The following is a 24,717-nucleotide window of genomic DNA, read 5'->3' on the forward strand; positions in this document are numbered from 1 at the left end:
GTGGCTGCTCATGAGCGACGCATGCAGACTTCTGCTGTCATTTGATGAGATCACCAAACTGGTCAGTCACAGACAGGGCACCATCAGTGACATCATACCTTATGCCTTCTTTCTTACGCATTAATTGCGTTGTGTCATTGATCAAGCCGTCGAGGAGCAAGAGCAGGAAGATGAGGAAGTCGCACTGCTGGATGAATTCCCAGGGGAAGTTACTCCATCTGAGACAAGTCAACAACAGGAGTCTGAAGAGGAGTCAGAGGAGGATGGTGCGTGAGCAGAGGAGGAGCAAGAGGAGCATGCTTTAAACATTTCTGGGATCCCTGGTGTTGTCTGTGGCTGGGGGGAGGAGAACGAGGACAACATTATGCTGGATGATGAGCAGGAGCCAGGCCATTCCACCGCTTCCAGTTTAGTGCAAATGGGGGCCTTCATGCTCCAGTGTTTGAAGAGGGACCCCTGTATAAAAAGCATAAAGAGCAAGAGCCAGTACTGGGTTGCAACGTACTTAGATTCCAGTACAAACACAAAATGACTGAAATGTTACCACCATCACAGAGGGCTGTCAGAATGCAGCACTTCCAGGCTTTGCTTCAAGAAATGCTGCATTCTGCTTTTTCGTGCGCTGGCAGAGGAATTTCCACTCACAGAGAAAGAGTTGCGGGTACCAATCCTTCCGCGCATGCAAGAAGAGGGCGGTTTGAAGATGTGTTGGTCACTTCGTATATGAGATCATTCTTGCAGCCAACCCATCTACAGCCGTCCTCCAGATCCAGCCTCAGGGAACGCCTAGACCGACAGGTGTCCAACTACATCGGGTTAACGGCCGATGTTGACTCCCTGAGAAGCGATGAACCCCTGGACTACTGGGTGTATAGGCTTGACCTGTGGCCAGAGCTGGCACAATTTGCCATGGAACTGTTGTCTTGCCCCTCGTCCAGTGTCCTGTCCGAAAGGACATTCAGTGCAGCAGAGGAGATCGTGACCGATAAGCGCACTCGCCTAGCTCACGACTGTGTGGACTACCTCACATTTCTTAAAATGAATGAGGCATGGATCTCGGAGGAATTTAACACATGTGACGAGTCAACCACGTTTGATTGAATTTCCTGGTGACAGCCCACAAATATCCGTCACCACCCAGAACAAATCATCGCCCCTGTCTTAGGTAAATACAGCGGCATAAAAAGCCTTTTATGTCCGTTGAATGCCTAATTTTCGGGGCCTGTACTGGCCAACAGTTACATATTTATCCTGTGACCGCCTAATGTACCTCCAGCCACAGAATCCAAAGTTCTCTGCTGTCAGGTAATGCCTATTGCCTAATTTTTTAGGCCTGTACTGGCCGACAGTTACATTTTTATCCTGTGACCGCCTAATGTACCTCCAGCCACAGAATCCAAAGTTCTTTGCTGTCAGGTGAATGCCTATTGCCTAATTTTTGGGGCCTGCACTGGCTGACAGTTAAATTTTATTTCTCTAGCCACATAATCATACCCTTTTCTCACTCCTCTGCCTCTCATTTTGGTGGCGTATGAACCGCATTAACCATAAGGACCTTCTAATGCCACAGGGTCATGTGACTGTGCCCTTCACCCTGTACTGTGCTCCTCACCCCTTACTGTGCCCCCTTATACCCTGCATTGTGACCTCTTACCGCACCCTGTGCAGTGCCCCTATTCATTCCCTGTACTGTGCCCTCTTATACTCTTTTATCCGGTCACTGTATGGCAATGTTATCCGGTCACTGTGCAGAGGTATTCAGTCAATGTATGGCGGTGGTATCCAATATCTGGATGGCCATAACTGTATCTTTTTCCCTGCCCACGCCATCCTTTTTTAGACCTGGCATGAGCAGGAAAAATATGCAGATTGCGATGCTAAGGACCTTTGCGCCACAATCTGTGTCAGAAATACACCTAACATAGACGTATTTCTATATAATAAATGATCACCTAATTGTATTATCATTCGGGGGTAGGGCTAATATCTTTATATTATATAGATTCTAGTGTATTATACTGTGCCCTGTATATCCCAGTAGAAAAGGATCCTTGGGAAACACAGTCCTCATCCCTGACCACCAGGAACAGTTAGCTCTCTGTCAGTACATGGCGGCCTCCCCTCTCTGCCATGCTGCTCCGATGTGTACTGGTGCTTATTCTGACACTAGGGCTGGGTTCACATCATATTTTGCCATCCGTTTAGAGCAGGCATGGCCAACCTGCGGCTCTCCAGCTGTTGTAAAACTACAACTCCCACCATGCCCTGCTGTAGGCTGATAGCTGTAGACTGTCCGGGCATGATGGGAGTTGTAGTTTTGCAACATCTGGAGAGCCTCAGGTTGGCCATCCCTGGTTTAGAGCATACCATAATATGCTTGTCTGGGAATGTTTGCCAATGATCCCCCTCTGGTATATCACTGTCCATGTTGTGGGACTATTTGTGTACTTCTAGTAAGTGTTTGTTAGCTGCAAATATGAGCTGAAGGTTTTTCAGGTTCTCCTGCCATTAAATTGAATGGGGCCCGCCGCGAACTTGCGGTTCGCGAACATTTGATCGCGTTTGCGAACGGTCTCGTTCATCCATCACTAGTGAGAATGCATAGGGCCATTTGTGCTCGAAGAGACTCCATATTCACTGCATACTGCCCCGGTGTGTCTGGGTCCTGTGCCTCATCTTACTCATCGCCCTGTAGCACCTCAGGCTGCACCTGTGTAGAAAAAAACATCCATTTCTCTACACATTACTTGTGCTCCAATGTCCTCCTCCTCCTCTAGTTCAGCCCCCACAGGGCTCATGTGGCCGTGAGATATAGTCGACATGTCTTCTATTCCCTGGCCATCCAAATTTAGCAGCATCTGTTTCAGGAAATGAATCAGTGCAATAATTTTGTTCATCCCATAGTCCTGACAAATAAAGTGGCCTCCTCATAAAGCCCAAGCAAACGGCATGTGTCATGTATGAGGTGCCACTGGCTAACATAGAAGTAACACAGGGCAGTACCTCTGTCTGCCTGTATCATCAAGAAAAAGTTTATGGCCTATCTCCGTTCTTACAGTCAGTCCAACATATGGAGGGTGGAACTCCAACGGGTGAAAACATTGCATATCAGTCTATGTTGGGGAATGCCGTTCTGCCGCTGCAGCTCAAGAAGGGTGTGCTTGGTGGTGTACAAGTGTCATTTTCCGGATGTCTTGCAGATGGGCAGAAGACTTCAGGAACACGTGCGCCATGCAGGTCGCATGGCTCAGCCCTCCTTGATGCAGCGTCAACACCATGTTCTCCCCGTTGTCGGTCACCATAGTCACCATGGTTTGGATTTAGAGTTGTCGAGGAGAAATCCAGGATTCGATTTCTTGATGAAGGATGCGGAGCAGTTCCTCCTCTGTGTGACTAAGTTCGCCCAGACAAACTAGATGCAGAACAGAATGACACTGCCATGCCCTGCACATGTGGTATGCTGGTGGGGCACAGTGAATTGTCCCTGCAGTGGAGGCTGAGGACACGGTGGAAGATGTTGAGGCAGAGGCGGGCATTGTAGCAGGACCAACGGCATGAGAACATGGAGGCGGAAGCAACACCACCTGGCCAAGTTGCTGGTGTGACTGGGCAGGAACCACATTTCACCAGTGGGCCTAAAGGACATACATTGTCCTTGACCATACTTAAAGCTCCACATGTCGGTGCTGCCATGCACTTTGGCAGACACCGACAGGGTCAAGTACTGGCCCACCTTCTGTTCTACATATGTGTGCAGGGCTGGTACTGCCTTTTTGGCAAGGAAATGATGGCACAAGCCATCAGTTCTCTGAAAGGTGCAGAGTCTGCAACTTGAAAAGGGAGGGACTGCAGCACCAGCAACTTGGCTAGGAGCACATTCAACTTCTGCACCATTGGATAAGTGCATGCATAATGTTGTCTCTTCACAATCGCTTCGGTGACCGATTGCTGATGGAATGATTGATGAGGAGTAGAAGGAGCAGGAGCATCAGGACCAGCAGATGATGGGAAGGACAGACAGCTCCCTTTGGCTGAGGTGGTGGAGCTTCGACTGCCTGAAATCGGGAGCTTGCCATTGGGCTATGCAGAGATAGCTGCGGCAGGCTGGACCACCACATCTGAGCCACGGTTCTCCCAGGCCACTTTATGGTGATGCTGCATGTGTTGATGCAGGGAGGTGGTGCCGACATTGGCACCCTGGCTACGCTTGACCATCTGCCCACAAATAAGACAAATGGCAATGTTCACCTCCTTTGGCGGCCTAACAAAAAATTGCCACAATGCCGAGTATGGCATTTTCCCACCAACATTCCGCTCTGACTACCTGCTACTGCTGCCTCCGTGAACCACTGCACCGCTACTTTCTGGGACGGTAGGCTCCTGCGGAGTGGGTGGTCTACCCCGGGCACATTTGGCTCCCGACCTCCCACTGCTGCCACTCTGCTGACTCACAACCAAGCTGTAACCCTGCTGGCTCAGCCGCTGCCTCACGAGCAAGCTGAGACCCTCTTCTCCTGATGATGATGATTGCTATTCACCCGGCTGCCAAGTGCAATCGGCTAAATCATCATCATCATCCGCTTCTGTCTGCAAGTCACTGATTTCCCCATCAAAGGTCTCAGGGCCAGGAGCCTGACTGCTTGCAACACCTACTCCCACGCGACTCTCCTCATCACTACTTGCCCGCCTACCGGAGGAAGCGGCGGATGTCTCCTCCAGATCTTGGCTGGGCAGTAGCTGCTGACTGTCCTCTAGTAGCTTGTTCTCGCTATAAAAGTGGAGCCAAGCCTACAGCATATAATACTTCTCGCGCTGAGAGAACTGAAAATGACAGAGGAAGGTTCAGGACAGGTGGGGGCACAGGACCTGCTCCCAGGCCATACCAACTAAGCGTTGTGCAAGAGGAACCCACCGACTCTTGACTGAGGGGGTCTGATGTCACTTGCGACAAACTCGAAGACCGAGTCAATCATTGAAGCACTGCTGGGTTGCTGGTCAAGACACGACTGCTAGATGACATCGGGAATTCCGGCCTCCTGCTGTCACCCTCCTGCTGCCTTCGATAGAAACGTTTAGGCCACTGACCGTTCCCTTTGAAGGGCCTGTCACCTGTCTGTCTGACAAACTGTATGATAAAAGAATTAAATTAAAATTAAAATAATACCCCCCAAAAAGGCTGTAGTACAATGCAACTTCACTGCTTAATGCCAATTATGACATATATTTTCACCTTTTTTTTCCTATTTCTACACCCAAAAAAGAGACATAACAATCACAATTCACTGCAGAATGGCTAATGGAACGTACGTATATTTTCTTTTTCTACACGACGTAAATGGCTGTAGTACAGTGTAACTTCACTGCTGAATGGCACTTTTGATAGTATATATATATTTTTTCTATTAATACACCCCCCAAAAAAATTCAAACAATGTAAAATCAACGCAGAACGGCTAATAGGACGTACGTATCTATCCTATTAATACGCCCCGTAAATGGCTGTATCACAGAACTTGCACCCCAATCACAAGCAAGATTTGCTGTAATAAGTGATGTATCATATAGTGCAAACTACCTAAAAGCAATTTAGATCCCCAATAAGTACAGCAAGGTGTAAAAGACTCTCTCCTATTGCACCCTGTTCTCCTTTTATAGTGTAAATAATGCCTCCCTATCCTTTCCCTAAACCTTGACTAATCTTTACCTGAACTTGTAAATCTTTTTTTTTAGCACAATAAAGTCTTTCCTAGCACTGTCCCTAGCACTTGCTAACATCTCTCCCTGCATCAAGCACACTGGAAAATGGCAGAATCCAAAATGGCTGAGGCTTTTTACAGGACTGTGACATCACAGGGGCTGGCTGGCTGCTGATTGGCTGCATGCATGACATTGTGGGTGATTCCTCGTTCCCAGAGTTCTTTGTTCCATTTCCTAACATGCAGCAGCCATTTTAGAAAAAAATGTGATTAGTTACCACAAACTTTGAGGAAATTCGGATTCGGTGATAATCTAATTTTTCCACTTGGTCAACTTCGATTCGCTCATCTCTAATGTATAGTATCACTTGCTGTTTTTTGTTTTCCTTATTTCTCTGTCCACCTCAGTAACATTGCTGGGTTGAACTCACATGTTCAGTTCCATCCTTGCCCAATCTACTATTAGAAGTCGATAGATATGGGCAAAAACTGCCAGCTTGAAATAAATCTAGCAGAGCAATTGGAGTAATGAATGTGGAGATCTCTGGATCCATGTGAGATACATGGCTGGTTCTAGCTTTGTTAGAAAGAGATCATCATGCACTGTATTAATTTTTTTTCACGTTAATTATAGGACAACCCTTTAAGCAAAGCCAAAGCAAATTTTTATATTTTCAAATTAAACAGTTACAGAATTTTACTTCTCATTTTTATCCTCTTCTACCCACTTTCTTTCCTTCAAAATCTAACTGTAGCACCACCCTGGTAAATCGTCTCTGGGTTATATTTCTGAAGGACATCTAGATAAATGTTGGCCTAGTGACAGTAAGATATTGCTTCAACTAATCACAACTGCTACTGCCTAACACCGTCACCTTATTCCATATTTCTCCTTAAAAGTGCTGTCATTGATCCATAAACAAAGTGCCAAAAAAGTGCATCAAAGTTTACACAACGTCTCACTTCAGGTCGTTTTACTGCATTTTCTGTATTTCAAAAGATACCAAGAAACAATTATCCGTGAGTAAGAAGCCAACATTTAAAAGCTTCTTTCATCTTCTTTACAGAGAAGATCAAAAGGTACACGAAAGTTAAATCTTCTCAAATAAAAAAGCAGTGTCTGATTACTTTCTATATCTAAATTAATACACAGGTCTGTTTTTAAGGTAAAGGCAGAATGGGGGCAATGAGCTGAAGGCATTTGAGATAAAAGATCAGCCTTATTCGTATTAGCCCAAGGTCAGGATTATGACAGCTTTCTATTTAATAAAATTAAGCCTTCAATCAGTGAGTTATTTTATTAGATTTGCAGGCTCATTTTTGTATAATAATATATTCTGAAGACCATTGCATCGTTGGATATATATCAGCTACCTGTATCTCAATTGATATAGTTTACCTCAGCCATATTTAATATTAACCCCTTCAAGATCAAGACCATTTTCACCATAAGGTGAAATCTGACATGTGTCACTTTATGTGGTAATGACGCTGGAATGGTTTTACGTATCCAATCGATTCTGAGATTGTTTTCTAGTGGCAAATTGTACATCATGTTAGTGGCAATATGTTTTACCTTTATTCAAAGAAATATCCAAATTTGCAGAAAATTTAGAAAAATTCACTATTTTCTAAATTAGAATGTCTCTGCTTTTAAGGCTACATGCACACGAACGTTGTTTGTTTCTGTATTCATTCCGGGGTTTTTTTTGTGGATAGGATGCGGACCCATTTATTTCAATGGGTCCGCCAAAAATGCGGACAGCACACCATGCGCTGTCCGCATCAGTATGTCCGTTCCGTAGACCCGCAAAAAAAAATAGAACATGTCCTATTCTTGTCCGTTTTAGGCATTGTTACAATGGATCAGCAAAAAAATAAACGGATGGCATACTGATGTCATCCGTTTTTTTTTTATCTGCAATTTGCGGACCGCAAAACACATACGGTCGTGTGTGCATGTAGCCTAAGACAGATAGTAATACCTCATAAAATAGTTATTACTTAGCATTCCCCATATGTCTATTTTTATGTTGGCATCATTTTGTAAATGCCATTTTATTTTTTAGGACGTTAGAAGGCTTTGATGTTTAGGAGCAATTTTGACCTTTTTAAAGAAAATTTCCAAACCCACTTTTTTCATTACTAATTCAGTTATGAAGTCATTTTGTTGGGCTTACATACTAGAAATCACCATAAATGATTCTATTTAGAACTTACTCCACTTGCTTGCGGATGCTTGCGATTTTCACGCAACCCCATTCACTTCTATGGGGCCTGCGTTGCGTGAAAAACGCAGAATATAGAGCATGCTGCGATTTTCACGCAACGCACAAGTGATGCGTGAAAATCACCGCTTATGTGAACAGCCCCATAGAAATGAATGGGTCGGTATTCAGTGTGGGCTTAATGCGTTCAACTCACGCATCGCATCCGCGCGGTATACTCGCCTGTGTGAAAGGGGCCTAAGGGAAAGATCTGCTCCTATTCTGTGTTTAGACCCACTCCTAATTTTGGCACATAATTACTTGATGGAAATCACTGACGTGTGAATAAGGCCTTAATTGAATTTGTTATGAATGTCGCAAATATTTCACACTCTTTCAAATTTTTTTTGCATTGCATTTCAACCAAATTGCTTAAAATGGCCTGCACCAATTAACAGATTAGAAGACAGCACAGCAGGACAGGGATGATGAAGAAGGAGGATCATATTACCCTGGCCTGTGGACAATGTATAGCCTGGTTATACATTGATGTGATAACATGGCTGCCAGAGAGAAAGAAAATGAAGATAAGATAAATTGTTTCTGTTTATTACCACTGACTACCATCAGTATACCCATAGACAGGTATGTTGCTGTCACTTTCACATTACTATTGCTATCTTGGCAAAGAGTCCAAAGTTACCTCAGAGTACCGTATCATACATGAATTTTTATGCACTTTTGATTGGGGTCGATGCTATTGAATCTGAAGACTGTTTTGTGCAAATTGACCAGAATCGTATTTTAAGAAATGCTGGATCTGCTGTACTACGAACCCCAGTTGCACCCAACAGATCCAACATTGATTTATAATGAGTTTGTTGGGTCCAGTCTATTTGACTGAAAGAAATTGTGCTGCAGGTCAAAAATGACAATCTACAATATAAATGTGAACAGAAAAATGTAGTATTTTATTATGAGGCCATCCCTTTAGAGTGGCATTCAAGAAAAAAATCTAATTATAGCTACTTATAGTTCAAATTAACACATTCACACATAATCTAGAATTATAGGTAGGGATTTTTTCAGCCAGGCAAATATTCAGTATGGACAACTATTCTCCCTCACATACTCACCCACAAATAAAGAACTTAATAAATGTATTATAAAATGTAACAAATTAAATATGGCACAGATATAAAATACTGCTATTCCATATTCATGGTAAATTCATAATATCACTATACCGTACTCAAAGTACAACTATGCCCCACACATATATAGTACTGCTATATGATACACAAATGCATATCTCATATATATTTACAGTTGTGTTCCAAATTATTCAACCCCTAATGCTGTAAAGGGTTTTGGGGAATTTAGTGTATATTTGTAATTGTGTTCAGAATGAAATCTTACAAGGACTTTTTAAAGAATCAAATGCAACTAAAATGATATCAATTGTTTTTGTAATACAGTATTAAATGTTTTTTTATTTTTATTTCTTCATTGACACAATTATTCAACCCCTTAAAGACTACCACTCTTAAGAACAGAGGTTCATTCAAGTGTTTTCGATCAGGTATTGAAAACACCTGTGGATATCAAGGAGCAGCAATCAAGCATAATAAGCACCAATTAGGCAGATTTAAAAGGACTGTGATACTCAGCTCCTTCTAGACATTTACTGGTGTGTTTAAAAACATGGTGAAGTCAAGAGAATGGTCCAGGAAGACAAGAGAAGAGGTGATTTCTCTTCACAGGAAGGGCAATGGCTATAAGAAGATTGCAAAGATGTTAAACATACCAAGAGACACCATAGAAAGCATCATTCGCAAATTCAAGGCAAAGGGCACTGTTGAAACGCTACCTGGTCGTGGCAGAAAGAAGATGCTGACTTTGACTGCTGTGCGCTACCTGAAGCGCAAAGTGGAGAAAAGTCTCAGTGTGACTGCTGAGGAACTGAAAAAAGATTTGTCAGATGTGGGTACTGAAGTTTCAGCTCAGACAATAAGGCACACACTGCGTAATGAAGGCCTCCATGCCAGAACTCCCAGGCGCACCCCCTTGCTGTCTCCAAAGAATAAGAAGAGTCGACTGCAGTATGTCAAAAGTCATGTGGACAAACCACAAAAGTTTTGGGATAGTGTTCTGTGGACTTATGAAACAAAATTAGAACTGTTTGGGCCCATGGATCAACGCTATGTTTGGAGGAGGAAGAACAAGGCCTATGAAGAAAAGAACACCTTACCTACTGTGAAGCATGGTGGGGGGATCAATCATGCTTTGGGGCTGTTTTGCTTCTACAGGTACAGGGAAGCTTCAGCATGTGCAAGGTACCATGAATTCTCTTCAGTACCAGGAGATATTGGATGAAAATGTGATGCAGTCCGTCACAAACCTGAGGCTTGGGAGACGTTGGACCTTTCAACAGGACAATGATCCCAAGCATACCTCCAAGTCCACTAGAGGCTGGAACATTTTGAAGTGGCCATCGCAGTCACCAGACTTAAATCCGATTGAGAACCTCTGGTGGGATTTAAAGAAAGCAGTTGCAGCACGCAAGCCTAAGAATGTGACTGAACTGGAGGCTTTTTCCCATGAAGAATGGGCGAAGATACCCGTAGATCGCTGCAAGACACTTGTGTCAAGCTATGCTTCACGTTTAAAAGCTGTTATAACTTGAAAAGGATGTTGTACTAAGTACTAAGATTGAATGTCACTTGGGGGTTGAATAAAACCGATAATGATGTGAGCACAGAAAAGACATTTGTGGTTATTTCATTATAAATGTTATGTTATATTTGTCTGACTTACAAGTGCCTCTTTGATTTAATTGTAAACAAGATGACTGAAATGATCAAAATCAATGTCAAACTGGCCAAAACACTCAATTTCAGTGGGGGTTGAATAATTATGAAAACAACTGTATATATATATACACTCACCTAAAGAATTATTAGGAACACCATACTAATACGGTGTTGGACCCCCTTTTGCCTTCAGAACTGCCTTAATTCTACGTGGCATTGATTCAACAAGGTGCTGATAGCATTCTTTAGAAATGTTGATAGGATAGCATCTTGCAGTTGATGGAGATTTGAGGGATGCACATCCAGGGCAAATGTGTGGTAAGTAGTTTGAAATCAAAATCTGTAAAAAATGGCCGGTGAAATCCGAAAGGTGCTCTTTGGAATGTGGGCCCCTTTGCCCACCTAGGCTGCAAAAAAGTGTCACACATGTGGTATCTCCGTACTCAGGAGAAGTTGGGCAATGTGTTTTGGGGTGTCATTTTACATATACCCATGCTGGGTGAGAGAAATATCTCGGTCAAATGCCAACTTTGTAAAAAAAAAATGGGAAAAGTTGTCTTTTGCCAAGATATTTCTCTCACCCAGCATGGGTATATGTAAAAAGACACCCCAAAACACATTGCTCAACTTCTCCTGAGTACGGGGATACCAGATGTGTGACACTTTTTTGCAGCCTAGGTGAGCAAAGGGGCCCACATTCCAAAGAGCACCTTTCGGATTTCACCGGCCATTTTTTACAGATTTTGATTTCAAACCACTTCTCACGCATTCGGCCCCTAAAATGCCAGGGCAGTATAACTACCCCACAAGTGATCCCATTTTGGAAAGAAGACACCCCAAGGTATTTCGTGATGGGCATAGTGAGTTCATGGAAGTTTATATTTTTTGTCACAAGTTAGTGGAATATGAGACTTCTAGGAACTCGCCATGCCCCTCACGGAATACCTTGGGGTGTCTTCTTTCCAAAATGGGGTCACTTGTGGGGTAGTTATACTGCCCTGGCATTCTAGGGGCCCTAATGTGTGGTGGGTAGGTAAATGACCTGTGAAATCCGAAAGGTGCTCTTTGGAATGTGGGCCCCTTTGCCCACCTAGGCTGCAAAAAAGTGTCACACATGTGGTATCGCCGTATTCAGGAGAAGTTGGGCAATGTGTTTTGGGGTGTCTTTTTACATATACTCATGTTGGGTGAGAGAAATATCTCGGCAAAAGACAACTTTTCCCATTTTTTTATACAAAGTTGGCATTTGACCAAGATATTTATCTCACCCACCATGGGTATATGTAAAATGACACCCCAAAACACATTGCCCAACTTCTCCTGAGTACGGCAATACCAGATGTGTGACACTTTTTTGCAGCCTAGGTGCGCAAAGGGGCCCACATTCCTTTTATGAGGGCATTTTTAGACATTTGGATCCCAGACTTCTTCTCACGCTTTAGGGCCCTTAGAATGCCAGGGCAGTATAAATATTCCACATGTGACCCCATTTTGGAAAGAAGACACCCCAAGGTATTCAATGAGGGGCATGGTGAGTTCATATAAATTTTCTTTTTTTGGCACAAGTTAGCGGAAATTGATATATTTTTTTTTTCTCACAAAGTCTCCCTTTCCGCTAACTTGGGACAAAAATTTCAATCTTTCATGGACTCAATATGCCCCTCACGGAATACCTTGGGGTGTCTTCTTTCCGAAATGGGGTCACATGTGGGGTATTTATACTGCCCTGGCATTCTAGGGGCCCTAAAGCGTGAGAAGAAGTCTGGAATATAAATGTCAAAATTTTTTTACGCATTTGGATTCCGTGAGGGGTATGGTGAGTTCATGTGAGATTTTATTTTTTGACACAAGTTAGTGGAATATGAGACTTTATAAGAAAAAAAAAAAATATTTCCGCTAACTTGGGCCAAAAAAATGTCTGAATGGAGCCTTACAGGGGGGTGATCAATGACAGGGGGGTGATCAGGGAGTCTATATGGGGTGATCACCCCCCTGTCATTGATCACCCCCCCTATAAGGCTCCATTCAGATGTCCGTATGTGTTTTGCGGATCCGATCCATGTATCAGTGGATCCGTAAAAATCATACGGACATCTGAATGCAGCCTTACAGGGGGGTGATCAATGACAGGGGTGTGATCAATGACAGGGGGGTGATCAGGGAGTCTATATGGGGTGATCACCCCCCTGTCATTGATCACCCCCCCTATAAGGCTCCATTCAGATGTCGTATGTGTTTTGCGGATCCGTGGATCCGTAAAAATCATACGGACATCTGAATGCAGCCTTACAGGGGGGTGATCAATGACAGGGGGGTGATCAGGGAGTCTATATGGGGTGATCACCCCCTGTCATTGATCACCCCCCTGAATGGAGCCTTACAGGGGGGTGATCAATGACAGGGGGGTGATCAATGACAGGGGGGTGATCAGGGAGTCTATATGGGGTGATCAGGGGGTGATCAGGGGTGAATAAGGGGTTAATAAGTGACGGGGGGTGTAGTGTAGTGTGGTGCTTGGTGCTACATATTACTGAGCTACCTGTGTCTTCTGGTGGTCGATCCAAACAAAAGGGACCACCAGAGGACCAGGTAGCAGGTATATTAGACGCTGTTATCAAAACGGCGTCTAATATACCTGTTAGGGGTTAAAAAAATCGCATCTCCAGCCTGCCAGCGAACGATCGTCGCTGGCAGGCTGGAGATCCACTCTCTTACCTTCCGATCCTGTGAACGCGCGCGCCTGTGTGCGCGCGTTCACAGGAAATCTCGCGTCTCGCGAGATGACGCACGGATGCGTCCAGGAGGAATGAATCAACCACCTTCCGGACGCATCTGTGCGTTAGGCGGTCGGGAGGTGGTTAAAGGAGTGGTCAATTTTAAAATGGCTGGCACTGTGGAGGCAATTGTTAAAGGGGCAGGCACTGTGTAAGTCACTGTTAAAAAGGCAGGAACCGTGGAAGTCACTGTTAAATGGACGGGCACTGTGAAGGTCACTGTTAAAGGGACGGTCAATGTTAAAGGGACGGGCACTGTGGAGGTCACTGTTAAAGGTGCGGACATTGTTAAAGGGGCGGGAATTGTGGAGGTCACAGTTAAAGGGGCGGTCACTGTTAAAAAAGCGGGCACTATGGAAGTCATTGTTAAAGGGGCGGGCATTGTGGAGGTCATTGTTAAAAGGGCAGGCACTGTGCAGGTCACTGTTAAAGATGTGGTCACTGTTAAAGGGGTGGGCACTGTGGAGATCACTGTTAGAGGGGCATGCACTGTGGAGGTTGATGTTAAAGGGGTGGGCACTTTGCTGGTCATTGTTAAAGGAGAGGGTACTGTAGAGCTTACTGTTTTTGGGGATACTGTTGATATCTTTTTACGACACATTGAAACATTAGTGATGAGCGAGCATGCTCGGCCGAATACCTGTTCGGCTCGAGCATCACTATGCTCGGCGCATGGCAGTACTCGGCCGAGTACCATATGCGCTCGAGCGGCATGTTCGAGTCCACTCCCTGCACGTTTCGCGGCTGCTAAGCAGCCAATAAACATGCAGGTAAGTACTGCCATCACCATGTTGGCTGCTGGTATTACAGTGATTGGCTGGCCGGAACACGTCATCAGGTGCTATATAGCACCTGATGACGCGGGTTCGGCTCATTGCGAGTCAGGGAGAGCTGCTCTTAGGAAGGGACAGATCATGTAGGGAGATTGTGATCACAATATATTCCAGTGAATAACATTTCAAAGATCCAAAAGTCCTTTTAAAGGACTATTGTGTGTGGTGGCAGCAATTTAATTGTGCAAAGTTTTACTCAAAATAATTTTTTATACTTTGTGAAATAGCGATTCTCTTGCTATATAGAAGGTGTCTGCAGTGTCAGGGGCAGAGATAGGAAGAATATTAGTGAAAATATTATTTTTTTCCCATAATCCACATTTTTGCTGTCAATGGTGTAACCCGTGAATTGTGTGATCTGCGCTTCAATATGTTGTGTGGTTGTCAGTCCCAGATATAGGGAAAAAATCATAATACAGAAAACACTATTTTTTTCCCATAATCTATCCACATTTTTACTGTTAACGGTGTAATCAGTGAATTGTGTGATCTGCGCTTCAGTACCTTGTGTGGTTGTCAGGCCTAGATAAAGGGAAAAAATGTAAAATACAGAAAACTATTTTTCTCCCATAATCTGTCCACATTTTGGCTGTCAACGGTGTAATCCGTGAATTGTGTGATCTGTGCTTCAACACCTAGTGGGGTTGTCAGGCCCAGATATAGTGAAAAATATAAATATAAACTACATAAAAAAAACTGTGTCTGTACCGCAGTATCCAATAATCTGGGCCTAAAATAGTGTCCATATTCTGTAGTGTTCTGTGACATATACACTGCGTGCAGAATTATTAGGCAAATGAGTATTTTGACCACATCATCCTCTTTATGCATGTTGTCTTACTCCAAGCTGTATAGGCTCGAAAGCCTACTACCAATTAAGCATATTAGGTGACGTGCATCTCTGTAATGAGAAGGGGTGTGGTCTAATGACATCAACACCCTATATTAGGTGTACATAATTATTAGACAACTTCCTTTCCTTTGGCAAAATGGGTCAAAAGAAGGACTTGACAGGCTCAGAAAAGTCAAAAATAGTGAGATATCTTGCAGAGGGATACAGCACTCTTAAAATTGCAAAGCTTCTGAAGCGTGATCATCGAACAATCAAGCGTTTCATTCAAAATAGTCAACAGGGTCGCAAGAAGCGTGTGGAAAAACCAAGGCGCAAAATAACTGCCCATGAACTGAGAAAAGTCAAGCGTGCAGCTGCCAAGATGCCACTTGCCACCAGTTTGGCCATATTTCAGAGCTGCAACATCACTGGAGTGCCCAAAAGCACAAGGTGTGCAATACTCAGAGACATGGCCAAGGTAAGAAAGGCTGAAAGACGACCACCACTGAACAAGACACACAAGCTGAAACGTCAAGACTGGGCCAAGAAATATCTCAAGACTGATTTTTCTAAAGTTTTATGGACTGATGAAATGAGAGTGAGTCTTGATGGGCCAGATGGATGGGCCCGTGGCTGGATTGGTAAAGGGCAGAGAGCTCCAGTCCGACTCAGACGCCAGCAAGGTGGAGGTGGAGTACTGGTTTGGGCTGGTATCATCAAAGATGAGCTTGTGGGGCCTTTTCGGGTTGAGGATGAAGTCAAGCTCAACTCCCAGTCCTACTGCCAGTTTCTGGAAGACACCTTCTTCAAGCAGTGGTACAGGAAGAAGTCTGCATCCTTCAAGAAAAACATGATTTTCATGCAGGACAATGCTCCATCACACGCGTCCAAGTACTCCACAGCGTGGCTGGCAAGAAAGGGTATAAAAGAAGAAAATCTAATGACATGGCCTCCTTGTTCACCTGATCTGAACCCCATTGAGAACCTGTGGTCCATCATCAAATGTGAGATTTACAAGGAGGGAAAACAGTACACCTCTCTGAACAATGTCTGGGAGGCTGTGGTTGCTGCTGCACGCAATGTTGATGGTGAACAGATCAAAACACTGACAGAATCCATGGATGGCAGGCTTTTGAGTGTCCTTGCAAAGAAAGGTGGCTATATTGGTCACTGATTTGTTTTTGTTTTGTTTTTGAATGTCAGAAATGTATATTTGTGAATGTTGAGATGTTATATTGGTTTCACTGGTAAAAATAAATAATTTAAATGGGTATATATTTGTTTTTTGTTAAGTTGCCTAATAATGATGCACAGTAATAGTCACCTGCACACACAGATATCCCCCTAAAATAGCTAAAACTAAAAACAAACTAAAAACTACTTCCAAAAATATTCAGCTTTGATATTAATGAGTTTTTTGGGTTCATTGAGAACATGGTTGTTGTTCAATAATAAAATTAATCCTCAAAAATACAACTTGCCTAATAATTCTGCACTCCCTGTACAGTATGCCATCTAAAAACTGTTTCTTTAGGGCAAATTCCAATAATCTGGGCCTAATATAATGTCCATATTCTGTGTGTTTCTGTGACATATACTGTCCTGCATCCGAAAACTCTTTCTTTAGGGTAAATTTCAATAATCTGGTCCTAATATAATGTCCATATTTTGTGTGTTTCTGTGACATATACTGTCCTGCATCCAAAAACTGTTTCTTTAGGGCAAATTTCATTAATGTGGGCCTAATATAGGCCTATGGTTACTTAGCAATTTATAGGCCTATGGTTACTTAGCAATTTGTAGAACCATTATACTTACCTGCGAGCTGCGATCTCTGCGTCCGGTCGGGAGCTCCTCCTACTGGTAAGTGACAGGTCCGATCGGGAGCTCCTCCTACTGGTAAGTGACAGGTCATGTCACTTACCAGTAGGAGGAGCTCCCGGCCGGACCTGTCACTTACCAGTAGGAGGAGCTCCCGGCCGGACGCAGAGATCGCAGCTCGCAGGTAAGTATAATGGTTCTACAAATTGCTAAGTAACCATGGCAACCGGGACTGCAGTAGCGTCCTGGTTGCCATGGTTACCGATCGGAGCCCCAGCTATTAAACTGGGACTCCGATCGGTACACTCCGCTGCCACCAATGATAGGGGGGAGATTTTAATTAGGAGGGGGAGGGAGGGGAGAAGGCCCACTGGCCACCAACGAGTTAACTACAGGGGAGGGAGGGGGGGGCCCACTGGCCACCAATGAGTAAACTACAAGGGAGGGAGGGGGGCCGGCCGCACTGGCCACCAATGAGTTAACTACAGGGGAGGGGGGGCCCACTGGCCACCAATGAGTTAACTACAGGGGAGGGAGGGGGGCCGGCCGCACTGGCCACCAATAAGTTAACTACAGGGGAGGGGGGGCCACTGGCCACCAATGAGTTAACTACAGGGGAGGGGGGGCCGGCCGCACTGGCCACCAATGAGTTAACTACAGGGGAGGGAGGGGGGGGCGGCCACACTGACCACCAATGTGTTAACTACAGGGGGGGGGCTGCCCCCTGTTGCCCGGCAGCACCTGCCAGGCAGCAGGGGGCAGTCATGTACACTGTTCTTTTAGTATATTCTAACCTGAAGCGTCCCCATCACCATGGGAACGCCTCTGTGTTAGAATATACTGTCGGATATGAGTTTAACAATCTAACTCAAATCCGACAGTATATTCTAACATAGAGGCGTTCCCATGGTGATGGGGACGCTTCAAGTTAAAATATACCATCGGATTGGAGAAAACTCTGATCCGATGGTATATTAACTCCTGACTTTACATTGAAAGTCAATGGGGGACGGATCCGTTTGAAATTGCACCATATTGTGTCAACGTCAAACGGATCTGTCCCCATTGACTTGCATTGTAACTCAGGACGGATCCGTTTGGCTCCGCACGGCCAGGCGGACACCAAAACGACTTTTTTTTTCATGTCCGTGGATCCTCCAAAAATCAAGGAAGACCCACGGACGAAAAAACGGTCACGGATCACGGAAAAACGGAACCTCGTTTTGCGGACCGCAAAAAAATACGGTCGTGTGCATGAGGCCTTAGTCAGAGCCCTTCCTTAGGAGATTGCACATAGCTCTCAAGTATGGATGTGCTCTGGTGCTACATAGTCATACTTATTACCTATATACCTGAAAATTAGGATTTTATTGGTTCATGTGATTGCGCCTGGGTTTTTTCAGGTACAGAGGTACTCCAGTTTAATGCATCTCATGTCTTTTATTCACATACAAACTAATGTTAAAAGGTAGAATGTTAAAAGATATGCCTCTGTCATTAACACAAGCTAATTGAGAAGATGGCACAATGTCTGTTCAGATGCTCATCCTTCCCTTCCCTTCTCCTTCCCATCTCTCCCCCCCTTCCCACCACTCCCCGCTTCCCACCACTCCCCGCCCTTCCTTACCTACACTACCCCTCCCTTCCCTCATCTCCTAAAACTCATTACACTTGCTCCTTAAGGTGTGTTAATAATTGATCTGCACAGGTCACTAGTGAGATGTATTAATATTGGTAGCTGAGATGTCTGGATGATGTGACCAGGCCGAAAGTTTTTCTTGTATTACCCCCCTTTTGCTGTCTACATACATCACCGATTAATCTCTATGTGACAGCTTACATTTACTGGCCTCATATCCAGTAACTGATTAGCTACACTACTCTTCTTTATACTTCTTGATCTTTTTATCTTTTATTCTTTCTTTCTTCCTTCTCTCCTCTCCCTCTCCTATAACTTCCTTACCTATCTGTGTCTCACCCAACCCCTGACCTTGTTTGGTAGACGAGCTCACAGAGAACTTCTAGCTAAGAAACTAAGCATTGTAACCCATTTAAGATGACTGACATAGTGGTTTCCACATTCAATGTAAAGGGTCTTAATTCACCCCAGAAAAGAGGTCAAGTTATGCTTGCTCTCAAAAAGTTAGGTTCACATGTTGTATTTCTCCAGGAGACACACCTCCGCCAGAGGAAAATGCCAAGACTACCGAAGCGTCCATTTACACACTGGTTTCATAGCACTCAGCCAGTATCAGCTTCTAAAGGTGTTGCTATTGCAATCCATCAATCAGTACCATTCACCTTCCTGAAACAACACTCTGATGCGGATGGAAGGCTCCTGTTGGTTAAGGGCTCAATAGCAAATTTACGCTAGCCAACTTTTATGTTCCCAATAAATCCCCAGTTCACTGGCTCTTACAAGCTTTGGACACTCTCAAGCTTTTTGCCGAGGGACAAATAATTCTAGGCGCAGATCTGAATCTAGTACTAGACCCAATAGTGTACTCATCCTCCAATAAGTCCCATATTTCACAAAAACTCCTTAGCAAACTTCACAAAAAACTACATAAATTGCATCTAATAGATGTTTGGCGTAGCCTTCATCCCTCAGTCAAAGACTTCTCCTTCTACTCTGTTCCACGCGGATCGTATCAGCGGTTGGACCACATTTTAACCTCTGCATCTCTTCTTCCCTCTGCCAGGTCAGCTGAAATTGGAACTATCACAATATCGGACCATGCACCATGCTCGGTGACCTTCGCCCTGGCTTCTCTACCGAAAAAAGAGTGGAGCTGGAAACTGAATGAGTCCTTATTACTCATTCAGTCTCATCTGGATCAGGTCAGGACTCAATTGATAGAGTACTTTGCGATTAATTCAACTACACACAGCTCACAGCCCATCATATGGGAGGCCCACAAGGCATTTGTCAGAGGGTGTCTTATCTCACTGGGTTCTAGAGTTAAAAAAGAGCGACAAAAAGCAATAGATACACTGTTAGAAAAGATAGCAAATGTAGAAAAACTGCATAAAGCATCCTTAAAAATTGAGCACCAAACGGGGGGCGGAGCCAGCGCTCGAGCCGGATGGACGTGTGAGTAGCTGCTCTCCTGCCTGCATATCCCTCTCTGCACCACTATCTTAAGCTCACTGGATCCAAGATGGTCAAAATCGGAGGCCAGAAACCCACTGACCCACAGGGAAGCAATCGCTCCCAGAATCAAACCGGAGAGATGGAGAAATATGTAAAAAAAGCTGCAGCAGCGGCAATGAGCCGCGAATCCAAGATGGCGCCCGGCACACCACGCACAGGACATAAGATGTCTGCCGATGCCAGCGAAGACAAGGTAGGGGTCGATCCCAGAGAGGCAGAAGGTCTGCCTATATCCAGAGCTTACCTGAAGGAAGCTCTAACAGAAGCCCTGGGCCCCCTTAGTCTAGACATTGCCTCAATAAAAGAGGATGTGAGACATATAGGCCGGAGGGTGGAAGTGCTGGAGGAAACACAGGCCGCAGTCCTCCATCACCAAAAAGGAGTATCATCTAGCCTGTCACTAGCCCAAGCCCATATTAATGCCCTCTATACAGCTATGGAAGATCAAGAAAATAGATCTAGACGCAACAACCTGCGTTTTAGAGGGATTCCGGAATCCGTCACTAATGCGGACATTCCTGAAACAGTCATTCAGATATGCTTCAAACTCCTTGGTCCAGACTCAATTCATGAGGTCCTGCTTGAACGGGCCCATAGAGCCCTTAGACCTAAACCTCAAGCGAATGAACCCCCAAGAGATGTAATTTGCAAATTTCTTCACTTCCCTGTAAAAGAAGCCATACTGCTAAGTGCCAGAAATGCAAACTCTGTGGATTGGGAAGAAAATAATATCACCATCTTCCAAGATTTGGCGCAATCTACACTTAAAAAGCGCAAAGCTCTGAAACCTCTTACAGATTGGCTACGACAACACAGAATCATCTACAGATGGACATTTCCTTTTGGGATTTCCTTCTTACATGAAGGCAGACGCATCCATATTTCATCTTTTACAGATTTGGATAAAGCATACGACCTCCTGCAGATATCTCCTCTACCTATTGAAAATTGGGACATGGTCCAGAGTCTGAGCTCCTTACCTGATCTTCCGACGGTGATCCCCTGGGAACCTCAACATACCCCAAAACCACAGAGAAACAAAAGAAGGAACTCCTTTTCCACCCCCAAACGCCTGGCCTTGGGTGATATCTAACCTAACCTGCTTTTTATCTCCTCTAGGACCAGAGATTTAATTTGTACACTATACGGGACTTACTTATTGTATTTATCATTCTATTGCATACTGAGTGACGAAATCCCAATTACTGAGTGGAGAGCTTAGCCTGTATTTTCTTGCCTTCTTTACCCATGCTCTGCTCTTCACTTGGTAAAAGACGGGGATACAGTAGGGACTTCTCAACTGAGTCTTCCCATCTGTCTTAAGGCCAGGTTAGTCATAACGACAGTTAAAAATGCTCCCTTTTTTAGGTAGCCCCCCGTATAGGCTGGTCTTTATATGCCTCTGTTATCACAGGCGTAACTTTCATTTATTTACATATAATGTCAAATCCTTTTCTCATTTCGCTGCCAACAGATGTGGATGAGGTTTCCCGTCATTGTCCTTCCCATACTGGCTTTAGGGTGGGTGGGACCATGATGGCTTTACTCACTATCATTCTGGCTCCAGAAATATTATTAATTTCACGCTGTTCTTGCTTTATTTTACTCCATCTTATTAACATTGCATGAACCATCTTTTCCCAGTATACATAACATTAATGAGGGAGATGCTTCTGGGTGACATACCCTTTCCCCCCTCTATATGCCGACTGAACAGTCAGGCGTAATTAATAAATTGTATTATGTTTGGATGATTTTTACTCATCTTTTGCTGTTATCTATTGTTTTACTTAATGTTCTTTGTTACCTATATCTTGACAGGTATTCAGACCCAACTTCAATACTCTTGCTAGCGTGCAAACGGAAAGCCTTACAGATCCAGACCACACATATTGGGACTCCCCCGGGTGATTGGGTGCCCTCTGGCTTCCCTCGTGGCCGCACTCTCTCCTCTACCTTGTTGCCGGTTGGTTATTTCTTTTTGGAAGCACCATTTAGATTTTTCCCTACTCTCTCCCTCCTTAAAAAATTATGGCAAACTTTAAGTTAGTCTCATACAATGTTAAGGGTTTGAGGTCTCCTTCTAAGAGATGTCAGATACTGTCTCTACTGCATAAAGAGAGGTGTTCTGTGGTCTTTTTACAGGAGACACACTTCAAACATGGGAAGTATCCTAATCTTTCTCACTCTAGGTTCCCCTCTTGGTATCACTGTGGGGCTGGGGGTGCGGCCTCGAGGGGAGTCAGCATTGGCTTTAATAGAGGGCTCCCTTTTCAATATAAATCACATGTACAAGACCCTGAAGGTCGTTATATAATCCTGATAGGCCAAATAGGTCAATCCATGTTTACATTCGCAAACATTTACGCCCCAAATGTGGATCAAATCAAATGGCTCACTCCAGTCTTTTCTCTGATAGAGAAACATAGAGAAGGCTTCTTGATTGTGGCAGGTGACTTCAATATCGCCTTGAGCCCTCCAATTGATACCTCCTCAAAAAAATCCACAATCTCTGGGAAATCTCTTAGTCTACTGCATACAAAGATACATAACTTGGGAGTTTTAGATATTTGGCGCTGCTTCAATCCTGATGAAATTGACTACTCCTTCTATTCCACAGCTAACAATTCATACAGCAGAATAGATTACATTCTGGTTCCAAAAGATAAACTGCGGTTCTGCTCTTCCCCAAAAATTGGCAATATCACCTTATCCGACCATGCCCCAATCTTTTGTGAAATAAGTACCAACCAAAAAACCAATAGTCCCCCTAACTGGAGATTTAATGAATCTCTGTTAAATAACAATAAACATGTAGCCCTTATATCCTCTTACCTCGAGGAATATTTCTCAATCAATAACACCTCTGATATATCCCCCCAGGTTCTCTGGGACGCTCATAAGGCCTATATTAGAGGCAGACTGATTAGCCTATGCTCCTTTTTAAAGAGAGAATCGGAAAAAAAAATTAATGATCTGCTGTTAAAAATCCACCTGGCCGAAAAAAAGCACAAACATTCTATGACAGCCCAACAACTAGAGGAACTATCTTCCCTAAGAGCTCAATTAAAGAATTTCCTAAACGAACGATCAGCTAAATTTTTCTTATCTGCTCAACAAAAGATTTTTGCTCACGGAAATAAGGCCTCTAAATATGTTATGAGCAGAATTAAACAGAGAAGGAACTCCCGTTATGTCCAATCGCTTAGATCTCCACAAGGTTCCCTAATGTTTAAAGCTGAAGAGATTGCTGAGCAGTTTAAACTGTTTTACAGCTCTCTCTACAACCTGCCAGCCTCTGAACTCCCCAACCCTGCTTTAGGTAGAAATTCTAATATTAATTCCTTCCTAGACACTCTCAACCTCCCAACACTAACATTAATACAAAAAGAATCCTTAGCTAAACCATTCACTATTCCAGAACTAAAAGTGGCCATTAAATCCACCCCCAGAGGAAAATGCCCTGGTCCAGACGGCCTACCTATATCTTACTTTTCATCCTTCAAAGATATATTGCTACCCCACTTACTCCCTATTTGTAACCTCGCAATGTCTAATGTCCCACTCTCCTCTGAAATGACCAACGCCACCATAATAATTATTCCTAAAGAAGGCAAAGACCACACACTATGCTCTAACTACCGCCCAATTTCCCTACTCAATGTTGACCTTAAACTTATAGCCAAGATGCTAGCCACTAGACTACAAGACTTTCTCCCTGCTCTAATTCACCCCGATCAAGTAGGCTTTGTGAGAGGAAGAGAGGGAAAAGATAATACCTCCAAAATACTAGATTCTTTGTATTATGCCTCAAAAAGAAAATCTCCCCTAGTACTGATTGGCACGGACGCCGAGAAAGCTTTTGATAGAGTGGACTGGTCATATATTAGACTAACTCTATCAAAATTTCAAATACCGGAACAATACATTAATGCTGTGTTTGCTATGTATACCCGCTCCTCGGCGTCCGTGTCAGTCAATGGAATTCTTTCCTCCCGTTTCTCTATTAGAAATGGGACGAGACAGGGATGCCCCTTATCTCCCTTATTATTCGTCCTGGTGATGGAATCCCTCCTGCAAGCCCTTAGACAAAATGAGGAAATTAGAGGATTGAAAGTAGGGACCCAGGAATTCAAGTTAGCTGCCTTTGCTGATGACTTGTTAATATCCACTACCAACCCTCATAAGTCTATGCCCAAGATTCTAATGACACTTAGCCTTTTTGGCTCTCTTTCAAACTTTAAGATTAATCCCTCAAAGTCCCAAGTATTACATATAGGCCTCTCTTCTACTACCCTTTCTTCTCTCCAAGCAAACTCCCCATTTAATTGGCAAACCCAGCAACTGACTTACTTAGGAGTAAGACTATCCCCCCACTTATCTGACCTCTTCCATCTAAATTATTTACCTCTCCTAGCTTCCATACAAACTCAGATAGATTCTCTAGACTCTCACTATTTCTCTTGGTTTGGCAGAAAAAATATCTTCATGTCTTTAATTATGCCAAAACTCACATACCTGATGCAAGTTCTTCCTATTGAAATTCCAAGATCCTTTTTTACCTCCTTAAATAAAACTATTCGTAAG

This window comes from Bufo bufo, chromosome 3 (assembly GCF_905171765.1).
Source record: "Bufo bufo chromosome 3, aBufBuf1.1, whole genome shotgun sequence".
Taxonomy (NCBI): domain Eukaryota; kingdom Metazoa; phylum Chordata; class Amphibia; order Anura; family Bufonidae; genus Bufo; species Bufo bufo.